Source organism: Sciurus carolinensis, chromosome 2 (genome assembly GCF_902686445.1).
Source record: "Sciurus carolinensis chromosome 2, mSciCar1.2, whole genome shotgun sequence".
Classification (NCBI taxonomy): Eukaryota; Metazoa; Chordata; class Mammalia; order Rodentia; family Sciuridae; genus Sciurus; species Sciurus carolinensis.
Window position 1 is genome coordinate 64,215,199 of NC_062214.1, and position 18,241 is coordinate 64,233,439.

The window sequence follows — 18,241 nt, forward strand, 5'->3', positions numbered from 1 at the left end:
CAGCCATCCCTGCACTAAATTTCTTAAGGTGAGGAAGTGAATGATGAATATAATAATCTAAATGACCTTATATCTCCCCATAATGCTATATTGTATTAAGCTTTCTCTTACTTTTTTATCTTTTTGATTTCTCTGTACCAAAATGGGAAATTCATTTAATACAATAAAAATTTCCTTTGAAAGATTTTTAATCTAGTTCTTCCTTATATACGGTGCAATATTACCCTTTTACAGTATTACATACCTTAGGATTTTATTTTTGTGTGTGTATGTGTGTGTGTGTGTGTGTGTGTTGTTGTTGTTGCTGCTGGGGATCAAACCCAGGACTTTGTACATGCCTAGTGGTCATGCTGTCATGCTCCACCCCTACTTAGGATAGTTTTTATCTAATAACAAAAGCCCTAAAAGAGCTTTGGCATGTCTTTGCTCTGATTTCTACATTCCGTGGGGAGGGGAATAAAACTCTTTTTAAAAAAGTAAGCAGAATATATATTCATTTTATTAAATCAAGCATTAGTTGTTAATTAAACAAAAATAAAATAATAATAATCCAGAGATCACATTTTCCTTAGATTTTCCCCAAATGTGCCTCCTCTTGTTTTACACCCAAATAATCTCATTTCTAGTGTCTTATTTTTGTTAGTTTTACAATGTCAGTGTTTAGGTTAACTTATTTGATGACTTACAAAAAACTTTTGTAAGATTTTCAAAACAAATAAAAAATTGTACTTTAATAAAACATTTTGCCATTTATTTATTGAGATATGTATGAGAGAGACCTGGTATTTCATGTTTGTTGAGTAAATTGGGGTTTGAAATATATTTGAATTTGTGGAGTGAGGGTGAAGAATCACACACACACAACACACACCTGCACGTACACACCAAACAACAAACCAAAATTTAAAGAAAGGCAGATCAAATTGAAAGTATATACTGAAGTAGGGATGGTTTTAATTTCATTTTAATTTTGAAGTTTCTGTGAAGAGGAGAAAAATGGGGAAGGAGGAAAGAAGAAGAAAGGTGAGGCCATGAGCAGGGTTGAGACAAATAAGCCGTGGCTCCACAGTGATCTCTCTTTCTGCCCTTACTCACTACCTTCTCTCTTCCCCTCCTTTTCTCTTCACTTTCTGTATTCTGCCTTCTTCTCTCCTTTCCTCTCTGCCTTCTCTTCTATTTTCATCAAATATTACTAAGCACCTACCATATATATGTCTCGGGCTAGGCACCAGATGCAATGACAAAGGCAAACCTGGTCTTAAACTCACATTGCAGGGTCAGGCAGATGAAAATCAATTGTACCAGGAATCATCCTAGAGGAACCTGAGAGCACAGATAGGGAGCACTCATCTTAGTTGAGGGGGAGAGATGATATTGAAACTCACACAAAAAGGATGCTTGTAAATGGACCAGGGAAATTAGGATCTCGTAGAGGAGGAGCTGAAAGAAGTCCACTAGTGCTGGAGGCATTGATCTAGGTAGAAATCCCTCTTGCAAGGTCACCATGACTTGGAATATTCATTTTTTTTTCCTTTAAAAATAAAACTAATGGGAATAGTTTGCACTTTGGGTGGGCTGGAGGTATAGCTCAGTGGTTTAGTACTTGTCTAGCATGTACAAGGTACATTTTGATTACACGAATGGTATGACTCTACATCGTGTACAACCATAGAGACAAAATCATGTACCCCACTTGTGTACAATGAGTCAAAATGCAGTCTGTAAAAAATAAAAAATTAATAAATAATTTTTAAAAAGTAACGCTTTGTGTATTTAAAATGTTTCTTTAAAACAAATAATTGTTCATTATTTTCCACCAGCAAAAAAAAAAAAAAAACCCAAAAAACAAAACACACAAACAACAAAAAAAAGAATATATGAAATATGGGCATCCCTATCTCCTCTTTCCTAATCAGGGATCTGAATTAATGACATAGTCATTCCAGGAAGGTTAGCTGGGTGCCATGGAGGCTACTGTGTTTGTAAATTGGCAAAAAGTCTTACCATAGGTGCACAGAGATTTCTCTTTAAGGGTCCTTTTCTCAGCATTGAATATTAACTTAGAGATACCACTGAAAATACCTTTTCAGGTACTTAATTCCTTTAATACTAGTTGTCAAATTAAACTAGCTTTCTCCTTTCTTTCTTTCTTTCTTTCTTTCTTTCTTTCTTTCTTTCTTTCTTTCTTTCTTTCTGTTTTCTTTTGTAGTTAAATCCATAAAAATCATAAAAATCAGGCAGTTTTGGATTTCCCACCAAGGGGAACAGTCACTGTTAACAATGAGAGGAAATTAAAGGTTGGGGTTATTTTCCCTCTGTACATATCCCATTGGTGCAGAAAGATAATTGTATGGCTCATATTGTACTTGGAAATAAAAGCTTTGATGCTCCCACTCATCCTTCACTATATTTCCAGGGTTGAAAGCAGACCACAGGACATTTGGCTTCAAGAAGGAAAAAAGAAAATTTGCTGGAAAAGGACTCTGCAGAACTGGGCATAGCTGTGCCTGACTGTCCAAAGAAAGCACTTTGGGCCCACACCCATCTCTCAAATCTGTCTAAATCTTGTTGAATTCATTCAACTTTCTGATTTAGAACATTTAACTATAGATTTGTCTATTTTAATTGAGCCTCTCTGCTGAGCCTCTATAATAAAGACATTGAAGATATGGATTCTCTTTTGTAAATGTAGGAATATATTCTGAAGCTTGGTTGGGGAAGTCACTGTAGTCACAGACTATCCCCCAATTTTTTACCTTAATGCTTTTTAATTTGTTTTGTGGTGCTGTGCATCAATTCCAGGTCCTCACATATGCTAGGTAAGTATTCTACCTCTGGGTTATATCCCTAAACCTTCAACACCTTTTTATTAACAAAAAAGAAAGAAAGGAAGGAAGGAGGGAAGGAAGGAAGGAAGGAAGGAAGAAAGGAAGGAAGGAAGGAAGGAAGGAAGGAAGGAAGGAAGGAAGGAAGGAAGGAAAGAGGAAGGAAGGAAGGCAGGAAGAAATGAAAGAAAGAAAAATGTTGAAGAGGATATGCCAGGTTATTAAATAGTCATGTCAATCATGTCTATGTGGTGGTTCACAAATATTTTGGATGGAGAGGGACAAACAGCTGGGGAGATAGCTCAGTCGGTAGAGTGCTTGCCTTGGAAGCACAAGGCCCTGGGTTCGAACCCCAGCACCCCAAAAAAAAAAAAAAAAAGAGAGGGACAAACAATATTCAGTCATGTCTCATCCTTGAGGCTTACATATTTGGAGTAGTCTTCTTCAAGGTGTATGTAGGACAAAAACACTTCCACTTAGACATATTTTAAAGTAGCTTTCAGATAATATTTTTAAAATTTTTAAACTGAAATTATTAAACTACTATGTATTGAAGAGGTCAAAGGTTCAAATAATATATGTGTTCATTCAGATTAAAAAGGCCAATTTTTATTTTGAGGGGATATTTAATTTGAAGGCACTTTCTGTGATAGCAATTCTAACTGGACAGCTATGTTTGTGGAATCTTCCTGTGCAGGGAAGGTGCTTGTCAGGCAGGGGTAACATCGTGCTCCCCTCTATTCTTACACAATCCCCAGAACTCACCACTGAGTCTCCTGCAGAGAAGTTCCTCAGAACTGAATTAAATGGCTGACCCAGCACAGCTGGTGTCATCAAAGGATGCTGAAATACCCACCTCCAGTGTCTATGCCTGAACCCTACTATTAACCCTTTCCCATTTCAGATAGAAAAATATTCCATTATGGGAGTAGTCCACTCAGAATAGCAATGATGACAAGAATAATGCAATAAAGAACTAGACTGAGAAGCCACTGTGTATCAGGGACTGTGCTAAGCACTATTATTTTATGTAAACTTTATAGTAGGTCAAGGAGATATGTTTTTATCATTATTTCTATTTTAAACTTAAGAAACTGAAGTTTAGGAAAGAACTTCTCAGAGTTATAGAGCCAGAACTCCAAATTAAATATCTGATTTTGGATTCTGTGCTTTTAATCATTACATTCACGAGGCTGGACAGTATAGCACAAAAAGTTATAAAAAAGCAGAGAGACTTCCCTGGGCCCCAGAGCATGCAAAGCAAATTTAGAGTGGAAGATATTTGGATCCATTCTTTCCTTGTCTTTTTTGTTCTTCCTATTATTTTCCCACATAACTCTCTACTAAGCTATATCAGGAACTACTGTGGATATTGTGAAGGGGATACATAAGACAGACTGCTCACTCTGATCCCCTGCCCTCTGCCTAAAACTTGGCTTTAGCCATCCATTTGGGAGAATACAGCAGAAACACATTCCCTCTGGTTCAAAATTTCAAACCTAACTTGTCTGTAATTTCCAGGCAGGATTCCAATCTCTGCAGCAATATTTTAAAATTATTATTATTATTACTATTACTATTATTATTATTATTATTATTTTGGTGCTGGGGATCAAACCCAGGGATACTTTATGACTGAACTATATCCCAAGTTCTTTTTATTTTTTATTTAAGATAGAGTCTCACTAGTTTGCTCAAACTTGCAAACCTTCTGCCTCAGTCTCCCAAATTGCTGGGAATACAGACATGCACTACAGTACCCAGCTATTTTTAAAATTTTTAAATATTTTGGTGGTGCTAGGCATCAGACCAGGATCTTACAAATGCTAGGCAAACATTCTACCACTGAGTTACATCCCCAACCTGCATATCTTAGATTTCCAGTTATTTAGAAATATTTTGATCTAAATATGCCTTTAGTGTCATGCTTTATTAATGTGGGTACAACTCATATTAGTGAGTGCCTGCCTTGAAGCCATCTGCCCTGCATAACTTATTGGGTTTCATTGTTTACTCTTAGTTTAACAAAAATTCCATATGCTCTGACCTCATGACACTTAAACCCTGCACATGTAGTTAAAACAGGAAAACTCGTTATCTGATATCACGAAGGCAAATCAGCTGTTAGAAATACTCAAGTGTTTCCATCCCCACTGGTATGTTGTTGTTGTGGGGAGCCATAGATCATTAATTAAGAATTCACAGGAGAGAATTTTGTTGTTGTTTATTCATTTCCAAAATAAACCCAAAACAAAGAAGGTTTAGCTACAGTGCATTTCTTTTTCATTGTTAGCACATATCATTATGTCATCTTGTAAGAACTGCCCAAGGAAATTTAAAAAATATTAATACATGAATTGCTCAATATGACCCTCCTCCCACCTGCCTGTGGAGTTGTCTGAGAAAAGGACAAAACATAAGCATTAGTCAGGCCCTCGGGTGAGGAGTCTGCTCACATGTGAGGATGCCAGTTAGCCTGGGTGCTTGCGGAGCAGGCTTTGGCAGGCCACCAGAGAGAGGGTATTTCATAATTCAGGACTTACTCCAGAGGATTGTGAGCCAGCAAGGCATTAATAAGAACCCAGGGCCAGGGTTGAAAGTAGAGGGAGGAACTTTATTTCATGGACCAAGACCTCAGAGAAGGAAGCAATTCTATTTTGTAAGGTTTCTTTCCTAGTTCTCCTTTACTCTTATTTTAGCTGATAGGCATTTTTTTTCTCAACAGATTTCATAGTGTATAAAATTATTATTGTCTTTAGTGCTTCTGAATGCACTGTAATACCAATTCATTCCTAAAGAATTTAGGAATTGTGGAAAAAGATGCTAGTTTGTGCAATAAGATATAAAAATGGCTAACATTTGTCAAGGACTTACTTGTACCAAGAGTTCTGTCAAGATGTGCGTGGGATACATCAGTTAATTCTTGGAACTCTCATGTCTGGATATTACCAAACTTAATTGTAGTTAAGGAAACTAAAGCATAGAGAGGTTGAATAATTTGCCAGAGGTCACAAAGCAAGTCAACTGCAAGGCTAGGAAAGAACCCCTGCAGCCTGATCAGGTCTAAACCTCTTAAGTGACCTCGTGGTTTTCCAGATGGATGTTGCTATTATCTTGTTGTTCACCAGGAGCCATTGGCAGGCTTGGGTCTCCAACTTTGTTAAGTACCTATTGTGCTAATACGTTCATTAAAACCACAAAAAAGGGGTAGGAAGACAGTTTGGCAGTTTCAAAAATAAAACTAAACATACTCTAGCTGTATGATCCAGCAATTATGCTCTCTGGTTGAATGAGGTGAAAACTTATGTCCACAAAAAACCTGTATGTGAATGTTTTTAGTAATTTTATTCTGAACTTCCCAAACTTGGAAGTAATCAAGACATTCTTCAGTGGGTGAATTGATAAACAAATCATAGTATGTTGAGACAATACAGTATTATTCACAAATAAAAAGAGTTTTAAACACATACTGCTAAGTGAAAGAAGTTACTCTAAAAATACTACTTACTGTATTCCAGTGATGACATTTTCAAAAAGGCAGAACTATGGGGACAGCAAAAAGACAATATTTTCCATTGTTTTGAAGGAGACAAGAATAAATAAATGGGAGAGCACAGAGAATTTTTAGCAAGGTAGAAGAACTGTCTATGTGTAGTGGTGGATATATATCATTATACCATAGTCAAAATGTTAATGTGAACTATACACTTTCATTAATAATAATGTATCAATATTGTAACAAGTATATCATGGGTAGTGTAAAATGTTCATAGTAGGAAAAACTAGTGAGGAACTAGATGGGAACCTTGTAATTTCCACTCAAATTTTCTATCAACCTAAAACTGCTCAGAAAATATGAATTAATTTTAAAATTATTTATTACTGTAGTGAGGATTGAACTCTTATACTTTGCACATGCTAAATATATGTTCTACCACTAAGCTGTATCCCTAGCCCTAACAAATTTTCTAAAAAGGGTGAACTTAGGTGGGAAGGGCTCCTAGGAGTTAGTATGAGAAGAATGTTTTTTTACTTCTTTCTGTTTCACATGTTTCTACTACCTATTAGAAACAAATTAACTTAAAAACACATTTAAATATCTATATTACATAGCAAAATTGATTAAAAATTTAGAAGCCATCAGTGTGGGGTTGTAGCTCAATAGTGGAACACTTGTTCAGTTGTTGTGAGACATTGGGTTCCATTCCCAGCACCAAAACAAAACAAGAAGTCAAAAAAGAAAGAAAGGTCAACTTTGGATATGATCCTGAGGCTATGATCTCATGTTTGACCCATTTTTAATGATGAAATCTTGGTCTCCCATGTCCTTGACACACTAAGAGCACCATGCTCGAGAATGACTCCCTTGGTTAGGAAGAGGCCAGACATACTCAAAGAGTTGGGTTTCTTACAGGTCTCCCTGCTGCCTGCTCTGCCCTTCTCAGCATCATGTATTTTAATTTGCTGTCCTCAGAGACTCTGCAGAGTGCTCATTCTGGTGGTCCAGTTTGTATTCTGAGGTCATCAAGGAGAGACAATGTTGGTAGAAGGGGAAAAAAGAACTTAAGGACCCATAAAATTACAAAGAAAGGGAGAGAGGAAAGAACAAAGAAAGAAAGGAAGAGGAGGAGGGAGGGAGAGAGAGCAAATGTAATTTTGATGGGCCACTTAGGAGGCTTGTATGGCTTCCTGTTAAAGGTTTGGTCTTGGCAAGGAAGTCTCAAAAAAGAAAAAAGGATAAGTTCAGATTTTCTAGCAAAGAATGGGACTGGATTTTTCTCTGATTCTTTTCCACTTCAAACCTTGGAAGGAACACTAAGCCAAAAAGGGTCTAGCCCATATCTGTCACCACTTCCGCATCCTCACCACCAGGGCTGGTAGACACCATTAATCATACAAGGCATCCATCTGTGTGCCTGTCATTTGGGTTGCTCCCTATGGTCAGAAAAGCAGATGACAGGCAAATGCCAAGCACTTGGCTGTGTGGCTCTTCAATGGTGACTGGGTAGAGCAGTTTCTTCTCTTTGCCTAGATTTTAATTTTCACATAATTCAATTTACTCTTACAGAATGAGATAGTTAGGTTTAGAAAGAATGGAGCAAACTCAATTTCTTTTGGCTTTCTAGCAGAATGGAAGACTTTAGAGATTTTAAGTATTACTGGGCAGTGTTGATTCAGTTGAAACACACATGCACTAAATTTGAAGCAATAGGGAGCTATCTGATCAACTTGTTTTTCTATTTAATCAGTTAATGAATGTTTGATTTTTTTTTTTTTTTTTTTTTTTTTTTGGTGCTGGAGATTGAACCCAGGGCCTTGTGCATGTGAGGCAGGCACTCTACCAACTGAGTTATATCCCCAGCCCAAATGTTTGATTTTTAAAATACAGAATCAAAGAATCAGCCAGGGCAAGAATCGTAGTGTGTTACCCAAGGTCTTTTTTTCTTTCCCAAGATGGAGTTTATATATTAGTTAGCTTTTTGCTGCTAAAATGAATACCCAAGAAAATCAACTTAAAAAGAGGAAAGATTTATTTTGGCTCATGGTTTCAGAGATTTCAGTTCACGGTCACTTTGCCCTGTTACTTAGGGGCTGTGAAGAGGCAGCATATCATGGTGAGAGTGTTGTGGAGGAGTCCTATATACCTCATGATAACCAGGAAGGAGGGGGGCAGGAAGGGGACTGGGATCCTAATACAGTCTTCAAGGATGTGTCCCCAGTGACATAATTTCCTTCCATTAGGTTCCACTTCTTAAAGGTTCCACCACCTTCTTATAGCACCACAGATTAGTAAGCAAGTCTTTAGCATACAGGCCTTTGAAGTGCACTTATCTAAACTATAGAAGATTATAACCATGAATTCTGATACACAAGGCAATTTACCACTCAATTCTCAACTTAAAATTTTATTTAGATTATATGGATAACCCCTAAAGACCTCAGTAAAATTGACTTATTGGCTCAATATAAAGTTCCCAGGGAAACTTGACGGTTGGTCCCTTCCCAGGCAGAGTAAGCTTTCATAGCTGCATAGATCTCTCTGCAGGTGGGAGATTCCTGGTTTCAGGAATCCTTCAGGATGAATCTTTAAATTGTGCCACGGTATACCCTTAAATGCAGACTCCAGAAAGTTTTGATCCTATTTCTAGAAGAAAATTAATGTCAGGAATAAATGATATACTCCAACTCCCTACTTCTAATACAGTACACTTCCAAGTATCTTCTTAGGATTCCATGGCACATCTTTTAACCAGTGTAATGCAAATATTGAATTCTATTTCATGTATTTTCTTCAAGGGTAGTGGTGAATTTGATCTACTCACCCCCACTCGCTTTTCTTAAGATTTCTCACCAACACACAGTGGTATGAATTCATGATCAGGTGAGGAATGAGTTGTGATCTCAGTACTAAGGAAGCTAACTGGGCATCATTTTCAACTTTGGCTTCAATCATGCTATCCTCTATCAACTAAACCTCTAGATCCAAACATGAAGAACTACCACATGGGACACTTTGAAGAATAAATTTCCTTCCCAAAGTGAATACCATACTACTTTCTACAAACCCACTTCCCATTTACTGAAGGCTTTCCTGGTTCAGCTACTATGCCAAATGCTTTATACACTTTTCCTAACTTCAACATTTTCTACAACCCATTGGGTATTGTTTTTCTGTTTAACAGATGAAGATGAAGACAGTAACACAGAAGTTACACCATCATCATCATTGTCATCAGCAGCAGCAGCAGCATTAATGGTTCTTAACTCTGATTGAGAAGGTAACCAGTTCCTGGAACATGGAGAGTATGCTATTTCAAGAATCCTCAAACAAGTCTTTAAAGTAAGGTCTATTAATATTCCATCCCACAGATGAAGAAACTGAGGTCTAGAGTTAAATTATCTCTCCAAGGTCTAAATGCATCATGCAGAGGTGTAACAGTTAGTTTGGCTCTAAAGCCTCTGATCTTCATTGTTACAATTTCTGGTAATGGAGCAATGGAGTGGAGTAAAAGTAAACTAAAAAGTGTCAGGTGTGCACAAATTATTTTATTAAGATGAGACAAGAAAGACAAAGAAAAGATAAGATTTCCTGTGACTGGAAACTTGAAAATTTAAAACTTTGGAAGACTAAACATTCTTTACCCTTTTTGACTATTTAAAAAATGTATTTATTTATTTAAATTGGGGGCATTATAGCTAAACATAAAGGTGGAATTCATTGTGATATGTTCAAACATGCACATCACCTAAAAATTCTTAACAACTAGAGACATCCAAATAAATTTGTCCAAAATTAAGTGTAAACTGTTCCAATGTTCATAGCAGTGACTGCTTAAATCTCATTGTCATTATTATTATCATTTTTTCGAAACTTAAAACATCTTTAATCCTTATGAAAGCAAAGGTTAGACAATAAAAGGACATCAGATCCTTTTAAAACAGTTATTTTTTTCTTAAGCATATGTATATACATTCATTCATAATGACATCCAGGAAGTAAAAATCAGCATGAATAATTGAATTGCAAAGATTATATATAAAAGTGAAAGGAGACATCAAAACTTTTATATATCTGATGGTCACTCTTAGGTGTTATGTGTTAAAATGTGACATTAGCCACTGAGGACAAGAGGTATACTTCCTACTTTGAATTAGGTATTCCTAGGTGTGATCCCTGTAGTTGCCACTTCTTCACATTCACTATTTAAGCTCATTCAGATCACTCAAGGGGATGAAAATTAGGACACATTTTTTGAGAAAGTAAAGATATATGGAAATATTGCTAATTTAACAAAATGTAAAAGCTTTTGACTCAATTAATTTTATTTGTTAAGATTGGTATGAACATCTTAACGAGGATTAAGTAACTTTCATGGACTTTTATTTGTGCACTTAGAACACAAGGTGGTTAAACACAAGATGAGCTCCAGGAGAGGCGGAGTTGCATATGGCACCATTTGGAACCAAAGGGCTCCAGTCCCTTTATGCTTCATGGACCTGTATCAATCTCTGTGCCTCCAGCATCTTCATTCCTCCTCTCTCCCCACTGCCAGCCCTCACACTTGTGCACAGTCATCATGGGAGGGAGGCGAGTTTACTCTCCATAAACAATTTGCTGGTTGGCTACTCTGAGTCTGCCAACCAGGTTGCCAATTCTGATGTAGACACCTGTCCATTTGGAACAGGAATGAAAACAGCCATTCAATTCCTAGAAACCATCAAACACCCTGTCAGCGAACAACAGGTCTCTGTTAACTGCAATCTGGGCAAGACATGAATGGTCACACGGACAATTACCACTCCTCCAAGCCATTCGGCTTCCTTAAAATTGATGAAAGTTTCTGATCTTTTCACCACAATGTAGTTTGATGAAGGTCACAATTCAATGATGGTGATAATAAGCTGCTAAGCTTTGTTTTTGTTATGCAATTGGAATTCCAAAACAATGCTATGAAGAACGTGCTAGTAAGAGAAGAAGGTCAACCCATATTTTCAGGTGGCTTCCTGAATGATATCTTCATTGTTGGAAAAACAATGAAAATTATTTCCAACCACTGTTAGATTCTGGAAAATGTGCACAATTTCACACAGAAGTAAGTACCCTACCTAGCATGTGTGTGTTTTAGAAGACTCTTTGACACCTCGTCTTGTTCCTTGTTCTTTGTCTTTTCATATACTGCCCTGGTCTTTATGATATGATATCCTCATGAATCTTGGGTGAAAAATATTCTAGGTCAGTGCTGCCTACTACTTCCAGATGAAATGCTATCATTGAAGTGAACTTTCTGAGAAGCCTGGGTCTGTGTTTAGGAGCTCCTGCCTGGCGGAGGCTGGGGACTAATGTGGGTTTAATGTTGTTATGAGCCAGGCAGCTGAGCTGAGTAACAATACGAGTCTGTTGGACATGTCTTCTGGGTTGTCACGTTCAATTTGCACATGACCTCCTGGCCAAAAAATGGGAAAGAAGTGGTAGAATGTGGAACTGAAAGCTCATATTATTGCTTTGACAGCTTCACTCATCTAGAAGTAATGCAAAATGCAATTTATATTTATACACTCTGACCTCCTGCGCAGAGAGGGAAAGTATCTAATGATGGGCCGAGGTAGTGGAGGAAGAAACAGATCTCAATACAGCTGGAATTTGTCTACATTTTTGCTTTTCAACCATTCAATTACAGTCAAAATATAAATGAAACATGGACAGTGTACTGGTGAGGTAGTGACACGATTATTTTATAGTGACTGGGTTCTGGCTTTGAATCTTGGCAAAGGTGGCTGCAACACGCCTTATTTCACTGGAGACAGATAATCTGCCTGCTCCCACTGGACAAAGGCCCTCTGCTTGTAGGTGCGTCATTATGCCCATCAGAGAGGAAAAAAGACACCAGAGAGTCAGTGACACTCCGGATATGCATTTGGAAATTCTTGAGAGAGGCTGACATGTTAATCCTATTAACCAAGATAAATCAAGTCAGGCCTGGTGGTAACTGGGGCATTATTCACTTTTGAGTGGAAATAGGCAGTGGGCATAATGCACCATTTTCTTTTGTGCACCAGGAAATTTACTGGCTTTTACATGTCTCCAAATAGCTTCATTTTGAATAGAATCTGTGAGCCAACTGGGGAGAATGAGACTATCATCATCAGTAGCCTCAAATATGTCCTGACTATTTCTGACCAGTTTTTTAAATGAACATGGTTTCTACGAAAGTAGGACTCACAGGGGAAAAAGACTCTGGCCTTTTTCAGAGATTAAAGGGAACAGAAATAATCACCTTCATAAAGTCAGCAGTACCCAAAGAACTGATGGCAAACACCTTTTTTTCACATCAACAACCTTGCTTCAGACCCACTGATCAACCTTGAAAAATAAAGCAAAAAGAGAAATAGGGCAGCAATGAACAATGCAAGTTTATTTGTCTATATTTCTTCTAATTTCCTCCTTGTTTTTTTCCTTTGGGGGATAAAAAAGCCTCTGTTCCATAAGTTTTCCTAGATATTAAATATTTCCCAACAGCATCCCACTAGAGTTTTTTTTTTTTTTTGATGCAGAAGACATAAATGCCTTTAAAAAATACCTGAACACAGCATCCTTCTGTGCAGAAGAATATCAAATAAGCCCTACTCTCAAGTTGCCTCTTTCTACTTTCCCTTTCTTATCACAGTTTATGACAGTGTTTTCCCACCACGCAGAAGGAAATCATCTGCAGAGTTCATCTGGGCAATTTCTTCAGGTTTCCTTTAGAGAATAGAATGTGGCTTAGGTTTTCAAAGTATTAAGTTTTCACTAGCTTCTCAGTGCAGAAAGAAATTAGCAGAGTGTGTGAATTGAGAGAAACGAGCAATGGTGGGTGAAGGCTCAGGAGGAAGGAATCAGGAACTCTGTCCAAAGACAATATTCATCTCCTGGGTCCACTCCTGAGAAGGCAGAGTGGCAGGTCAGGGAGTAAGGAAAGGATAGGCTGCTTCTGTTTCCATAGCTGGATGAGAACAATCTCATAGCCCCCTTTTGCATTTTGGGAACCAGGAAGAAGAGTTCTGGGTTTAGATTTGGAGACTTAAGGGTCAGGGAGCAGACATCTTGACAGCTACTCCACAAGGGGCTGCCCCACCTCCTTTCTAAAACAAACCTGAAGGACATAAAAGGATGCTGGAAGGCATGGACAGTGTTTCTCCTTTCCCTGCTCCTGCCCTCCCTAACCTGTCTTCCTAATTCTTCTTCTCCATCAGGTAACATCACAACCATGACTCTTCCTTTCTGTCACAACACGTGAAAAACACGTGAAAAAATGGGAGATTCGCTGTCACCCATCTACAAACTTAGGGCATTCTAAAGTGACTTGTCTGAGTGGGGGTGATCAGGTAAGAAGAAAGTGGAGGTGTGTAGGGGGGTCCTTCTTCTAAATATTAACGGGGGAGGGGGATGTGAAGCCAGAGGTCAAGCTTAGGAGGACACCTGGTCCAGAAGACTTGCGGGACACCCCACCCAACTCATGGCTCCTTTCTGGGGGTACCTAACCCAACAGTTTCTCCCTCCCCACCTAAGTGAGATGAGAGCATCATTAGCATCAGTAGTAAATGTGTTGGACAGAAAATAGCAAATAAATCTTCCTGGTGTGATTTCAGGCTTATGGAAAGAATTACAGGATGGGTTTGACTAATTAAGGAAATAGTTTGAAACAGTTTAATAACTAACCCTGCAAAATGCTCCCGGGTGTTGACCTAAGTGACCCTTTTCCCCACCTGGTTCTGTTCTTGGTCAAGACCTTCCCCTGCTCAGTCTCCACCCCACCCCGCCCGCACACTCGCCGCCAAAAGTAAATTTCGAACGGGCTTCTCTCATTTTGAGGACCGCGCTTTAGCAGCACGTGTGTTTGCAGCTTCAGAGACCCAGAACTTTCTCCTACAGCCGCAGCTCCCCTGGCAGCGATCCCGGCGGGGCCCTGGGAGCAGCGATTGCGGCTCTGCTGCGGGCGATTTTGGGGTGGTGGGCTCCCGGCACCTGCGACTTCGGAGCGTGCGGATTGAGGTGACCCGCGCAGGACACGATCTCCCCAGTCGGCCCCGCAGGAGTTAAACCCGAGGCAGACAAAAGAGAGGCCGCTGCGGCTCCTTTTCTCCGCTGTCAGTTGAAAATAGAACCGCTGCCCTCTGGACTTTAACTCCCGACAGAAAGGGCATTTTATTACAGGTTATGACAAGTTGCAGAGAGACACGGAGAACTCAATAAGAAGGAGCGGCGAGTGGAATAAAAAATGCTCGAGATGTTTGGAAGACAGACCGAAGATGGCTTCAAATGATAGGTGTTAGCAGGACTCGAGATACAATCTGCGGACTGGGGCCGGGTGGGAGCCGCGCAGCGTCGCGCGCGGCCGGAGGGAGAGGGCCGCGGGGCTGGGAGCTGTGCCCATCATCTGAGGGCGGCCTGCAGCTAACTCTGGAGGACCCCTCCGCCTCTTCAGAAGCCACTACTGCAACTGATCATCCCAGAAAATTCTGGCCCACGCGTCTGCTCAAATTTGCTACATTGTGTTCTAGGTTATAAGTCGGCAGGAAATCTACACTTGTATCTCCCAGGCTCTGTTTCTTTGAGGTCCTCTGTAAGGATTTCAGCGTACATAGTGTACTCCACTCAACGTCCTGCCCCATACAGACTTCCAATAGACGAATAGTTTTGCTTCTTTTCCTCTGGGGTTCCCTCTCATCTACTTAAGACAGGAGAAAATGAAATTACTACGGAAACATATTTTAGTAAGGTTCTTTTTGCATGGTCTGCTAAGTTAGCACTACAGTCTTAGCTGTGGCACTGACCAGCTGATTTTAGGTGGGGAATATGTCCTCCTTTTCCTCTGGTCATTTTTCAAATGCTTTTCATCACCTATCACCAGTACAGAACAGCTCTGGGTACCGGAATGCCCAGATCTGCAGAACCTTGTCCTGCCCTTAACAGAGTGGGGTGGAGGATACTGTACAGAACACAAAATCAGCATCCCAACCAGAAGTGGAACTTGTGTTATTGGGTTGGCCAGAGGATACCAGCTTAGTTGGAGAGGACAGTTATCTGGAGAAATGCTAGTGGAAAGAATGTGGAGCAACTTTTTATTGTAAAAGGTGGGATATGTTTATTGACCATTCCCATAACACCAAACATGAGAAAACAGTTGCCCAAGCAGGCCTCCCTACAAACTTCGTTTTCTTGAAAGTTTTTAGCTCAATCCAAGCCAGACACTGTAAACTTTTCTGCCAGCACTTTGCAAATGCTGAAAAATAAACTCCAGATTCTTCTCCCAGTTCCCTTAAAAAAATCTATGCAAATAAAATGTGAGCAGTCTTGTTGTCTATAACTGGTTTCTCATTCACTGAGGGAGGGCTGGGTTCACACAGGTATTTAAAAAGTTGCTCAAGCTCTATGTGCTGGTGTAAATGAGTTAAATTCAAAACATTTAAAACACCGGTTTCAAATAGGCTATTTCTTGAAGTGAGAATCTTGGACACACTTTATGCCCTCCCCTCCTCATCTTAACCAACTGGTGCCACTACTTTGTTTTCTCAACCTGACCTAATTTTAAATTATAATTTTTCTCAAGTATTTGTTCTCCTCCTGTCAGTGTACCTGATCTTTATAAACCATAATCATTTGTTCTCCTTCTGGAACTCTTAGTTACATCTTCTCACAACAGTTTAAGTCAGAACTATAAACAGACCTCCATCTCAAATTTGTGACGGAAGTTGAAAAAGTTCGTATTACAACAACTTAGTCTGAAAAACATGCGCTGAGTACTCGTTGTATGCAGAGCAACTGCTTCAAAAACTTAAAATTAAAAAGCCTTAAAACTAAGTGAGTGGAAAAGATTCCCAGAAAAGAGAAAAAAAGAAATCTATAGCATTGAAGTTACAAAATGAATGGGATGGGAGATGCTTTTTTATCTGTCGTGATGTGCTATTAGTGAGAACTGTACCTTGAAGATAAAAACAGTTTCTTAAAAGATCAACTTATTTGTATGTGTGTGTTTTTTGCTTAAAATATTCCAGAATTTAAAAAATGCAAAGTAGATGTTCTTCAAACAACTCTCTACTTGCCACTAATTAGGAAAAAAGTTTGCTGAACTATAGATTATTTTTCATTAAGTAAGTAGCACATGGAAAAATTAACCTTCATGACAGAAAACCATCCTTTAACAATTTGCTCTTGGAAAGAGTTGGAGAATGAATTTGTAAACGAAATTACTCCCTGGGCTTGGTGGGTGTAAACTGGGAGCCTTAAAAATCTGAGGGGTGGTGACACAAGCAATAGAAAAATGTTAACCAGTTAAAGAATAATACTCATTTCTGCATTTGCACAAAGTCTTAACAGGTAAAACTCTATTTTTCTTTTTCTTCTCTCTACCTCTCTGGAATCTGGCAATATATCAATTTATACTCGAGAATCAAACTCAAATATGCTTAAAATTTCCTTGATTTTTTAAAAGGTTTTATCCTGTCTACACGGTGTCTCCATCTCTTTCCAGAAACAGCAAATTATTGAAAAAAAATTAAAATAAAATCACACGTCTCAAACATTCCCCCACACCCTTCCAAAAAAGAAAGACTAGAGAGATTTATGTTGAATATATGCGAAACTGTCAACAGCTGTACCATTGAAAAACAGTTGCACAAAGAAGAAAGGTCATCTACAAGAAAGTTAAAATAAGAACCATCTCCTCTAAGTGAAATTGCTCTGGCTGAAGTGTTCTGTATTGTGACCAAAAATATGAACAGAATCGCCACTTGGAAGTGTATAAGAAGAAAGATAATGAGTAGAGGGGAAAGTAGACAAATTTGTAAGGAGGGGCAAATGAAAATAGGTAAAGTCCCTAGAAATTTTTCTTTTTTGCACCCCAATCTGCAAATTTTCTAGATAGCTTGGAGATGGGCTGGAAGACAATGCAAGACAGAGGGAACTAGGCATTCTGAGGAAGGTGTGGGCTGCTCTAGCCCCTTTGGGAGAAGAGTAGGGGGCATCCCTTTTTACGGTTTTCCTCCACTCTGAAGCTTGGAATAATAAACTCAAGTGGCTGCCTGTCAGCCCCTGTCCATCTTCTTTAGCAAACTTGACATAGTGGAAGAAATATGACACGTGAATTATTAAAGAGGAGCTAGTTGACTTTTAACCCTGGTTGCTTTTCTCAGACCCCATTACCTGCAAATTCATCTGACAATACATTGCAAGAATTACAGGGTGTGTAAGCTAGGAAGAAAAGAGGAGAACACAGAGTTCGTGAAAAATATCAGGGAAAATCAGGGTTCTTTACCTTACAGTCTGTGACACTCTAGGGACTGAGTAATATGTTTAACGAACCACTCCTTCAAGAACGGAGTCAGTTTCTCTGTCCAAGAAGAAAGAAGAAACAGATTAAAATCACATTCATTACTACCCCTTATTCCCACTTCTTTCAGGCAGAACTGGTTAGGACTTTAAATTTCTTTATTATGACTTAAATTATTTCTTGACTTTATTAACAAGAATCATATAAAGGATTCTTCTCCTACCCCCTTTCCTTTTTGATACAACTCCTGCTTTTGCTCAGTTGCAAACACTTCTCAAAAGGGCAGAAACATTCTATGTATACTCTGAAAGCAAGCCCACAGACACTTCTTAAGTTAGACTCTTGCAAAATTTTAGAGAATATCCAAAGATGATTTAATTTGCACAACTGATGAGATTATGAAAATCAGCAATAATCATTCAGACATTTAGACAAAAGTTTTTGGTGCTAATTAAGCAGCCATTATCCAGTGTGTTTGAGGGGGTTGAGTAACTGGGCAGCTGTTGATGGAATAAAATAGGAAGGAATGCATTGAAAGCTTAGGGGTTTCTTCTTTTAAAATGAACAAGAAAGAAAGGCACAATAAAATAGTAGTAAGAACTATTATTA

At 38.7% G+C, this 18,241-nt stretch overlaps 1 long non-coding RNA gene and 1 other non-coding gene across 3 annotated transcripts in view; both read left to right on the forward strand.

Annotated features, from left to right (window-relative positions):
- LOC124971998 (uncharacterized) overlaps positions 1-16,279 on the forward strand; it is a 50,106-nt gene extending 33,827 nt beyond the window's left edge. Inside the window, exons 2-6 of one of the 2 annotated variants that reach the window (XR_007106422.1) lie at positions 2,417-2,819; positions 9,509-9,666; positions 10,723-11,419; positions 13,557-13,688; positions 14,091-16,279. This is a non-coding gene — a long non-coding RNA (uncharacterized LOC124971998). The remainder of the gene's footprint in view (positions 1-2,416; positions 2,820-9,508; positions 9,667-10,722; positions 11,420-13,556; positions 13,689-14,090) is intronic. The other variant, XR_007106423.1, reaches the window with a different exon arrangement.
- Trnap-ugg (transfer RNA proline (anticodon UGG)) lies at positions 3,116-3,189 on the forward strand. Its single transcript has one exon. It is a non-coding gene; the product is annotated as a tRNA-Pro (tRNA).
- Positions 16,280-18,241: the final 1,962 nt, after the last annotated feature.